At 41.2% G+C, this 12,023-nt stretch overlaps 1 pseudogene; it reads right to left on the reverse strand.

Moving 5' to 3' along the window:
* Nucleotides 1-2,395: 2,395 nt before the first annotated feature.
* LOC125517067 lies at nt 2,396-11,135 on the reverse strand (annotated as a pseudogene).
* Nucleotides 11,136-12,023: the final 888 nt, after the last annotated feature.

Consider the following 12,023-nt stretch of genomic DNA (forward strand, 5'->3'; position numbering starts at 1 on the left):
CTTAAAATCGAATTGCCCAAACAACATTGTTGGAATGAGGACAGGATGGGGATGGTTCAAAAATGTGTTTGCGACAGGAGGTTTTAACCATGTGCGATGGCCCAATCTGCACTAGTACAAGAGGTAGTACAAGCTTTGACTCTATCGGACGATATGTGGATACCTAAGATTGTTCTGGTTCGAATCGAATATGTCAAAAGATAGACTTCAGAAAGTATTTTCTTTTTATTACATAGTAGAGGCTTCGTCATTACTCCATGTATTTGAAAATACACAGGTAATAGGGTTTTGTCATTACTCAATTTATTGTGTTGGTTCTATACTTCTATAGCATTATCCAAGAAGTGTCTTCAACGCACAAGATAGCAGGAGCTAAGAAGTGGCTTCGACACAAATCAGTATGTTCTTTCTTTCTTCCTCTGCTTTCTCGTGAGATCACCTGTGTCTTGATCGAGTTGTAAGCCATACTTTTGCTTGACAATTACTGTAGCCTTTGTTTCGGAAGATCCATTAACTGCTCACTCTTTGACAACCCAGACACCAGACGATCACTAAGAGGAAACATATCTTTGAGATAGAAATGTCATTGCCAGTACATGATAGCATCTTTCAGTTCCTTCTCAGTTGGGTCATACTCCCTAAACCAGTCAACAAAGACCATGGCTTTTTTTCATCCGATTCATAACTTAAAACAGATGATGTACTCCAACCTTTACAGTTCAGTTTTCCACCCTATTTGCTGCAAATTAACAGGGAAATTCTCTCTTTTCTTAATTAATGAAAATGCAAGTCTTTTGCCTCTTTAAAAAAACCTTTACAGTCAAATGTAGAGAGAGGGAAGCTATTAACAATATTAACTTATCTCTCCTGGCATATGAGCATGCCATTATATTTCACAACTGTTTCCAGTTTGATGATTGTTGCACATTATGTAAGTACTTAAGTTTATCTTTTTAGCTGGTCTGGATTCCTTTACAAACAATTCACTATCGATAATGTTTATTACATGCATGTTTACTGCATCTTTTCTGTAGCAGGATCCAAGAAGTGGCCTCAACACACAAGATAGCAGGAGCCAAGAAATGGCTTCAACACACAAGTTATGCTCGACTCGGGTTGACTCAACTATAAGCATATCCATCCCATCTTGTGTTGAAATATCGTCGAAACAAACACATATGCAATATATTCAGCTCTCTCTGATCCCTAAAATGAATCCGAGCATTTGGAGATAGTCTGTTCATAACATCCATAGGCTTAGATTCCTTAGAAGTCCATCTTCTGTGCCAGCTAGAAGGGACATGAAACTCCATTAAGTAGAGCACTCATGCACAAATAAAGAACATGGCAAAGTTAACATCTGCTATGTTATCTGAATAGTTTCTCACTACTACTTGCTAGAGATGTTTATTAATCCAGTCACCCGTACTATCAACTGGATTGTCATTCGGCTTTCTTGGAACATGGCTCATCGGTGACTTAAAATGATGCCAGATGTGGCAAATAAATAATTTTGAGTAGAACTCAACATAAGGATGAATAGAGAGTAACACCTAAGTTGATAGAAACAAATGCTGGGATAATTACAACGGACCAGTATGCTTCAGAGCCTCGCTTCCTTGATCAGGAACTACAAGATCTTTACATTATGCGACATTAACATCACATTGTTGTCAACCATTGCATGGATCAAACATGAAGACAATAGAAGGTTGCGAGCAGATATATAGAACACTAGGTTTTAAGAAATTAGTAAATGTGCACGTGCAACGCACATTAATATTTAGGAAATATATTAATTGCACGTGTTGGACGTTAATATTTAGGCAATATATTAATTACATGCGGATATTAGGTATGCTATTATTTGTGTGTTACTTTCGTGATTAGTGCAATATTTGGTATGATATTAATTGCATGTTAAACACATTGAACGCTCGCCATTGGAGCAGTCTAGGTCGCTGGATTGACTTACTTTGATGGACGAGATCAGTTGGATCTGCCTCTTTGGGTCTTTTTATATTGGTATAGATAAACTGACATCATGTACCTTGGCAACCAACCCAGAATCTGATGTTTTGGTGCAACCATGGCATGTATGATTTGTGGACCATTACCTTGCTAGTGGTACAATCAATGGAATTGTTTTCCCTTATATCTGATATGGGGCTTCACTTTTGGCTCAACGTTTACTTTGCTTTAACTAGGACAGTGATTATGTCTATTGTGCTTTCAAGCATTATGCTCTTCATACTCCGTTGATGTGAAGTAAGTCTCGTGACATACTAAATAGTGATGTTGAGCAGGCCATATAAATTCTAAATAGTCACAGAGGTACGTTCTTTCTTATTTGCCTTCTCGAGAGATCACTTGTCTCCTGATCGAGTTCTAAGACTTACTTTAGCTCCAAAATTACTGCAGCCTTGGTATTTGGAAGGTCCCTGAGCCGATGATTATTCGACAATTGCAACTGGTGGACCACAAAGTGGAAAACTATTAGAATTTCCATCTAATTTTATTCTGTGGTTGGTATCGCAGGATCCAAGAAGTGGCTTCATCACACAAAATAGCAGGAGCTATACCTGTGCTTTCGGCCTCTTAAAGTTTATTACCTCACTGCTTGATCCAGATTCTGAGGCCCCACACCCAAATGACATACAACCGTCATCCATGCTCCCCAGTGGTAGTGATTCAGATCGCGACACTATATGATTGAAAACTCGCTTCATTTTGTTCACAATATTAGATCCACCTTGCTGCTGCAGGGAGGATTTGCAATCCAACGTCGTGCCGATTTTCACATGTGGTACAATGTCGCTCATGCTGAGGTACGACCAAATTGAATTAGCAGAGCTGCGTAGCGCTGCAGGTGATGAAGATCTTATCTGAGGTTTCATACAAAACAAGAACATAACTGTCAGTATAAGTGATTGGAACAATTCATGAACTATGAATGAGCTCAGCCATGTGGTACACTCAACACATCCATTAGGCGGTCGATGGGCTTCTTAGTCACCGGTGTTCCGTCTCCACCTTGCGCCAAAATCTCTCCATGACCAGCTACTATGTCTGCCTGAATTTATGAGGCTGGTGTTATTGGTTCAATAGGAGTGACTTGGTTAGAACCATTTCCTTTTAGTGCTGCTGCTGCTGCTGCATTGCCATTCATCAAGAAGGCAGTTATGCTGTCAACGCCCATTGAAATCATGGGCACTCGAGCACATGGTGATGCTGGTGCTACCACGGGATTTGCAACTAGTGAGGGGCTCAAGGATTCGAGCATACTAGAGGCGCAAGACTGCAACGATCTCGGTGAAGAGAAGGATGGACTTGGCATTCCTAGAAAGTGGTTGACATTGCTCTGCTGATGAGGTGGTGTTGTTCTAGCCATAGTTGTGTTGCCCTGACTACAAAATGCTAGCATCTGCAGGTTGCTTTTGCTATCTACTGCAAGTGAAAGGCTAAACACAGTAAATAGATTGTGTCACGGTAAGTAGAATTGCTAACGACGTTGGTTACTTTACAATTGTATAAACAAAAAGAAAGTATTGTTTAAGCTATTAAGGATGACATGTTTTTTGACAGTTTTAGCTATTCAATATATCTTAGTGTTCTATTTTGATATCTCAAAACAAATACATAGAATAGCATTAAAAGGAAGATTTGATCTTAATATCGCTTTTACCTACCTTTCATTACCACCACATTGCTAGTAAAATTGATGACTTTAGTCTGCTCTTCACAATTCTGCAACTGATATCCTGTATTCATCTTTGCTTGGCAAGTTTTAGTCCTCTCAAGAAGAGCCAGGAAATGATGTATGCATTTTTCATACTTGGGGAGGTCCACCTTCAAACCCTCGTGCACATCACTCTTCTACAACAACATTAAATCCAGTACCCTTCTATTGATTTCTTGAAATCTGCTTTGCGTTTGTATTGATTAGCTTGTGCTTCAGGTAGTCATGAGTATTTTGTTCCTGTATGGAGATGCAACCAAGGGTTTAAGTGACAGGGATGCGCAGAATCATCAATGAAGAAGATTTACCTCTAGGAAAAGGACAAGTGACCTCTGTTATTGTTGGAAGAATGACTCTACGAGCCAGTTCCAAAAACTGAGGAAAATAAGCATCTTTCCAAGACTTGATCTGCAATGAAATATTGCAGCTATACAATTAGTCCGAGCTGTTCAAATTTAACAAAAAAAACATCAACAACTCATCAACTTGATTTGGTCATTCAGCTAGTAAGGCTTCTGCATTGAAATACAAGTTCAAGTAAACACGGATATCCCATTACATATACAAGAACCTTAATTACAAAATTGGGTTTACTAAAGCAACTATGCATAACTACCACATATTAGGAATATACCTATAGATTTAAGAACAGATAATACACATATACTCCCTCGTACCAAAAATATAGGACCTTTTTGTAGGCTAAACTAGCCTACAAAAACATCTTATATTTTGATGCAGAGGGAGTATAAAATGAAGGATTCTCTCACCTTACAAAATATTTCCTCCTTGAGATCATATTCTCAGACACTGCAACATGATAAAAACAAACAAAATCAAAGGAAAACAATGATTGAAGTTTTATGGCATTCACATTTTTTGTTATATAAAGCAATTGAAGTACCTGGAATCTGAAAGTTCTGACAAAGCAAAGTGCTTTGTGGAGCACCGAGAATCTGTTGTACAGGTGGTGTCATGGGCTCAGTTCACATGCCTTGAATGGCTGATATAATAGACATGTTTGCCTAGCACCCTGCTGATTATTCCATCTTGTAAGCTGACTAGGCTGCATCTTGGAGACATCAGCTTGTTGTGCTCCAAGCATTTGGTATCTTTGCATGCCCATCTCTTGTTCGTTGGCTCTCAAAATTTGATTCAACCTTGTCATTTGCGGCTGTCGCACTCCTATAGCACTATCATTTTCGCCAACTAGGTGATTTTTCTGAGAATTTGGACCAATAAGTGGCTTGAACAAACGGCGGTATGTTCGTGTGCGGATTTTTGGAGGCCGAGCTCCATGGAGCTTGGTATTTTGAAAATATCTGAAAGCATATTTAGAAGTTTCAAAAAATCTGAAAAAAAAACCATGGAAACATATATGTATTCCACGAGAACATGTTAAATTTCATTTAAAAATATTGTGATTTGTAGGCTGTACAAAAAAAAAGTTCCAGCCCAACAATAAAAATAAAATGCCCGTTTAAAAATGTGTATTTGTCTTTTTTCTGTACGCCACATGTGAAAGTATAATGCTGTGAAATTTTGCGCATACATGGTATACATGTGTATGTGTGTTCACGAATAAATTCAAAAATATTTGCACTTTGGAAAAATGAAATTTGAAAAACAAGCTCCCTGGTGCTCAGCCTCCGTTGGCATTTTCCACGGTATGTTCTTCCTTCCTTGCCTTCCCGAGAGATCACTTGTGTCCTGATCCAACCGCTATTGAATTTCTGTACCTATATTCCAGAAACAAGACAGGTCTTCATGAAGACCTCCTATTTTTGAATAAGATCGGACATTTCCACATTGAGGTAAAATGACATCGAGGAAAATAATACCGAGTTGAGCGTCTAAGCTCTAATACCAGATGTGGTGTCCTCTAGTCATGCATTATGTTTGCTATAGCAAGGGTTGATGCGGATATGGATTAATGACCGGAGGGAGCTTGGAGAAGAAAAAGGGACAAAAAGATAGATATGTCCCTTCACGCGGGCCCAACAATGTGAACACGATTAACAAACAAGGAAACGCCATGCCGGTGGCCCAAGCACAAGCTACACAAACCATGTTTTGACAAAGAAAGGATCTGCATCCCTGAAACGCTACATAAGGGCTCTGTCTAACTCACGTGTTACATCAACTTAGACAACACAGAAGTGAGAAGCAGCCAAAGATCCACTGTCGAGTGGACGCCTCAATCCTGGCTGCCTCTTGACCTAATGCCCCTGCCACTCACGGTCATGGATCATAGCCGACCGTTCTCCCAATTCACCCTCCACAATCTTGATCCGGTATGATCTTCCTAATTACTCTCTACATTTTTAGATCCATAATTCCACATCTGTTTCGGGAACGGGACTGGATCCAAATTCTCGCTTAAGGATGTGCGCTATATCACCGATGTTGCGCCGGCTCTCTTCTTTGTCTGTGACTCTTGTGGCTTGGCGGCAGCTGTCGAAAATGCCTTGATCAGAGATATCTCAGGTGTGATTTTGTCGTCCAATTATTCAGAGTTTGGGATCTTTCTCAAGAAACTGTTCTCTCTCGCTAGCGTGTCCACATGATGGTCAATGGTGCTTGTGGCCTCTTCTTTGTAGCCAGTCCTTGCTTCGCCTTCGTTAATGCGATTTGCAGTCCAGTCGAAGGCAACTGCTAGGTTTAAGTTCTTCATGTGCCTAGTTGTTCACAAGCGCTGCCTCTCCCCTGACAACTGGTTTTGCGAGCAACTCATCCTTCCCAGTCTGCCTTGCTGCGTTGGTGTCCCCAAAACATGCACGCACATGTTCATGCACTGCCTCTTCACCCATCAGGTCTGGTAGTGTTTCCATGAATGGACGACCACAGACTTCCCTATGCAACATATGGACTCCACTGATACTGAGAATTGGTATCTTAAGGCTAGACCTGGCCATGGGCAGCCCGGCCCGGCCCGGCCCGATGCTGCTCCCGGGCCGGGCTCAGGCCTAGATTTTGAGCCCGAGGACGGGCCGGGCTTAGGCCCGGGCCCGCTGTTTTTGCGATTTACTGAAGGGGGCCGGGCCGTGGCCCAAGGCCTGGCGGCCTTTAACACTTTCAGGCCGGGCTTGGGCCCAAAAATTAGGCCAGACGGCTGGGCCGGGCTGGGCTGGGCTTGGCTAGTCCCGTCCCGAAGCCCGGCCCGGCCCAAGGTTTGGCCAGGTATACTTAAGGCCAAAAAACTCCCTCCAAAGAATATGCGGCACAACTTGGATACGATCACTATCCTAATCCATTGGAGAATATAGAAGGAGGTTGTCAAGTGCGCGGCCAACGGAAAGAAAATGAGATGAGATCGACAACGAGGTTGCTTGGGTTGGGCAGGCGTGTGATCTGGGCGCGACCGCAACGGCGCAAGCGGCTGGCTGTTTGTTTATCGGCTCCCGTGTCGCCGTTTCCGTGCGAGACTCTTCAGTCGAAGCCAGACCGCACAAGTTGGACTGCTCGCTAAAAAACTAGGCATGCAATCATCTTGGACGGCAAAAATAGAAACAACACGTTCAAATCAAATGCTTTAATCTCGGCCAGAGGACACCCATACGCCTAATGAGCAAGTCCATCTCCGGAAAGGATTGACCGAGCCTCCACGGAGTCCGATTGGACAACGATTGCGCAATTTTCGAAAACTTGAATGAACTTTCTAAATGAAACATTTTTTTCTCAAATTCCAAATTTTAAGTGCATTTTTTAAAAGTTCTAGAAGATTTTCTGAAATTACGAAAAGTCCATCTCACCGGCGCCATCACCTGCAGCCACCTCACCTGCAGCCTAATGCGAGGATGTTTGAGAACACTAAGAGCAGTGCTGCCTGCCCAATGGCTCTCGTCAAGGAGAACATTCAAGCCTGGAGGGCCGCTGGCTGCATCATCACGAACTACTTTGTTTGTGCTCTATCCTTTTGACAGTGGACTTTTTGTGGGTGACATCTTGTCACCCTTTTGAAAAAAAATATATATTCATAGGTCGGCACACGGTTGTTCTCTATTGTGTGCTATGCAAGGCGACGGTTCGAATGTTTGCGACAGGTTTTTTTTAATCATGTGCGATGACCCAATCTGCACTAGTGCTCGTATCAACAATTTCTCTCCACATGGTCCCCACAACCACATCGCTAACGAATGAGAAAATCGACTACGGCTCACGCACACGTAGACAAAGAACCGGCATCAATCTTCTGAACAAAGACGAGGAACCAGAAAAGCCATTGAATGCTACAGGACTCCACTTTCACATGTTAATTACACCGAGCAGCAGAGCTAAGTACCAGATCCAGCGTCAAGATTGTCGTATGCCCTAAAAGTTACCGCCAACGCCTCAATCCTGGCCACCCCTGTGCCGAACGTGCGTGGCCGCCCATCACCGTTCCTCCTATTCACTAATGTCCACAACCGTTGCGCCTTCAAGGACCAACGTCTGCAACTGTTGTGCCTTAAAAGTTGCGCCTTCAAGGTATGACTTGCTCATTACTCTCTAGATTCATAGATCCACGATAATTCCACATCCGTTTGGACACCTAAGGATCACCAAGAGGAAAATTATTGGTACTTTGCATTTCATTTTATTGTGTTGGTTCTGTAGCAGTATCCATTAAACACGGGCGATAGCAGGAGCTAAGAGGTGGCTTCAATACGGAGCAGTATGCTCTTCCTTCCTCGCCTTTCTCGAGAGATCACATGTATCATGTTCGAGTTGTAAGCCATACTTTTGCTCAAAAATCACTGCAGTGTTTGTATTTGGAAGGTCCATAAGCTGCCTACTCTTTGTAAATCGGGACATATCTTTGTGACAGAAATGATATTGCCAATACATGATAGCATCCTTTTCCCTTGGATCATATTCCCTAACCAGACAACAAAGACCATGGCTATTTTTTCGTCGGATTCATAACTAACCAATGCTGAACTCCAACCTTTATAGTTCTGTTTTCCGCCCTGTGTGCTGAAATTTAATAGGTAATTCTTACTCTTTTCTTAATTAATCAAAACTGCAAATCTTTTGCCTCATTAAAAAGAACTTTACACTCAAAGGTAGAGAGAGGGAAGCTGTTAACAATATTAATGTATCTCTTTTGCATATGAGCATGCCATTATCTTTCACAACTGTTTCCAGTTCGATGACTCTTGCACATTTTGTAAGTATATGTTTATCTTTTTCGCTGGTTTGGATTCCTGTACAAACATTTCACTATCGGTAGTTTTCATTACATGTTTACTGCATCTTTTCTGTGGCATGATCCAAGAAGTGGCCTCAACACACAAGATAGCAGGAGCCAAGAAGTGGCTTCAACACACAAGTTATGCTCGACTCGGGTTGAGTCAACTATCTGCATATCCATTATATCTTGTGTCAAAATATTGTCGAAACAAACAAATATGCAATATATTCTGCTCTCTCTGATCCCTCAAAATGAACCCGAGCATTTGGAGAAAGTCTGTTCATATCATCCACAGGCTTAGATTCCTTAGAAGTCCATCTTATGTGCCAGCTAGAATGGACATGAAGCTCCATTGAATACTTTCTCACTATTTGCTAGAGATGTTTGTTAATGCACTCAAAACAGTACTATCAACTGAGAAAATTACATCTACAGTAACTGATTATCTCTAGGGTTCAGTTTGGTCACTGTATTCACGAAACATAAAGTTACGGTCACTGGACTCGCTGAACCGGGTCAGCGTACGGTAACTCGTACCGTTTTGGCTCGTATTTTGCACACGTGGACGTATTTGACCCAAAAAACAGTTTGACTCGCCACCTGTACAGGACATGTCGTCCATTTCATAAAGAAGCGAGCGACTACAGCTCAGTTTTTGTGATGAGAGAAAATCTTTGAGAAGTGGAAATGTGTATGAGTTCATTGGATATTTGCAGTCTGCAATTTTCAAGATTACAGGAAATTCACATCTATTACAGTATATATTCGAGGACATGAACACTTTAAAATATAGAGCTGCAAAATTGAACTTAAATAGCACCATTTGCACCACATAATTCACATCATTTACAGTCTGGATATGATAGGTCAACACTAAAAAAAACTGAACTTAATAGCAGCATTCACACATTTTCAGTACAGAGATGAACAATGAGCACCATTTATTCAGTTGAACAGTGAATTAAATAAGAAAGTTCAGAACTTCCTAACATTCAGAAAATTCAGAGCTTCCTGTAACATTTGAACACTGACCAAAACTGAACATGAAAATGAACAGAGCTTCATAACACACAAACGAACAGAGATGACAAAAACTGAACATGAACAGAGCTTCATAACACACAAATGGTTCAAAAGAGTACTGAACTGAAAGTTGAAAATAAGGTTCACAGTTTAACATCCAAAAACAAGTTCCTAAGTGAACAAATTGCAAAATACGTAATCCATTACATGAAATGGTCATTCAAGACCTGAATTCATCAAACTTGTTAACTTTCCTGGGCTTCTTTGCTTCAGCTGCAGCTTTCTACTCTTCTAAAGCCCTCTTCTTTGCTTCCGCTGCTGCTTTCTTCTCTTCTAAAGACCTCTTCTTTGCTTCATGTAGTGCCTCTTTCTTAGCTACAGCTGCAACCTTCTTTGCTTCAGCTTCTGCCTCTCTCTTTTTCCTTGCCTCCGCCTTGAGTGCTTATTTTTCAAGTGCTTTTTTAGCTTTTTGTGCTTCTTTCTTGGCAAGGGCTTCACCTGCTTTTTGCAAAGCAGCTGCTTCTCTTTGTTCCAGGATTTCAGCACACCTCTGTTCATGCAAAATTTCAATGGCATGCTGCTTGGCCTCCCTCATCACTTCAACTCTAGTTGTAAGACTACCTAGTCTTGTTGCAGTGCTGGTTCCTGCAGATGGCATTGCTGCTCTAGCTTCTTTGAGGAAAGAACTTTCAGGCAATGGTCAGAAAACTCAGACCCCTCTTCACTGCCATTACCTTCAACATCAGAAGGTTCTCCATCATTTTCCTCTTCAAACTCATCTACACAATCAGAGACCTCCTCAGTAACATCCTCTACAGCTTGGTCCTCTTCTGCAAACTCCTCTTCTTGTACTACTGGTCCTTTCTCCTCCTTTGCAAAATCCTCTACAGCTTGCTGCTCATCTGCATTTGTTTGTTCTACTGGTTGTTGTGCAAGTGTTTCTTCCATTGCTTGCTCTGCATCATGTCCAAAGCTGTCATGAGTTACAAACTGACATTGCCTTTTTTCAAATGCTTCCTCCTTAATCTGCTTCTCTAATGCTTCCTTCTTCATCTGCTGTTTGTGCGTGTCCAGTGCTTCCTCATTGATGGTCTGAATTGATTTCATAGGACTAACAACAGTGGGCAGATCTGTTACCGGAAACTGGACAACATCATCCCAGTCAAATTGCCTGAAACTCTCATCATGATCAAGATACATCTGCAGGTACTTGTGTCCAAATGTCACATGTGTCCTTCGTTCATTGGTTTCCCAGGCATACTGTAATAAATGTGTAGTCTTCCCTGAACTTCATATCCCAGTTGTTCTACTAAATCTTCCAACTTATCCATAGTCAGTGCACCCCCCTCAACATAATCATACCATATGCTTTTTCCATTCACATATGCACGATTTTTACCAACTCCAAGGAAATAACCATCGAAATTGATGCAAAGACTGAAATTTGATGCATAGTCGATTGTTTCTGCACATGAACATAACGATATTAATGACTAGGTTAACAAGCAAAAATCGCTAGCAGAACAAAAGCCCTAGAACAAACACTAGCATTAATATCAACTATCTAAAAGGAAATACTATTTGCTAGAGATGTTTGTTAATGCACTCAAAACAGTACTATCAACTGGATTGGCATTTAGCTTGGTTGGATCATGGTTCATTGGTGGCTGACAAGGAAGCCAGATATGACAAATAAATAATTTTGAGTAGAACTCAACATAGGGATGAATAGAGAGTAAAACCTAAGGTGATAGAAAAAAAATACTCAAGACACTTAATTTCCAACTGACAAGTATGTGAATCCTGTGTAAGTACGGAAAGCATTTAATGATGTCAATGACATGATTTTGCTTCAGAACCTCACTGCTTCCTCGATCATGAGCTACAAGATCTTTACATTATTAAACAAAGATATCACATTGTTATCAACCATTGCCTGTATCAAACATGAAAGACAATAGAAGGTTGCAAGCAGATACAATAGAAGATCTCATTTTTTTGTTGGCTTGTTAGCAAGTTAGGTGCAGATTCGAACTGATCATTGGATGACCTGATGCGGTGATCACGGAGGACGTGCACACCTCACAC

This window comes from Triticum urartu, chromosome 6 (assembly GCF_003073215.2).
Source record: "Triticum urartu cultivar G1812 chromosome 6, Tu2.1, whole genome shotgun sequence".
Taxonomy (NCBI): domain Eukaryota; kingdom Viridiplantae; phylum Streptophyta; class Magnoliopsida; order Poales; family Poaceae; genus Triticum; species Triticum urartu.